We start from the raw sequence: 217 nt of genomic DNA on the forward strand, positions 1-217 counted from the left end.
TTTTGATTATTCATCTGATTAATCGTGTTATTTTTGCTTATAAACAAATGTATTTTCATCTTCAACATTTTGCCCTTAAGGGTTTACAAACTTTTGCACAGAACCTAATTTGAAAGTAATCTGTAACAAGCAGACGCCGTCGTCCAGACGTGTCTCAGGTTAATGAACACATCATTACTGGTTCAGTGTAGAACACAGACTGAGGACTCCTGATAAA

This window comes from Tachysurus vachellii, chromosome 25, assembly GCF_030014155.1.
Source record: "Tachysurus vachellii isolate PV-2020 chromosome 25, HZAU_Pvac_v1, whole genome shotgun sequence".
In the NCBI taxonomy this organism is placed as follows: Eukaryota; Metazoa; Chordata; class Actinopteri; order Siluriformes; family Bagridae; genus Tachysurus; species Tachysurus vachellii.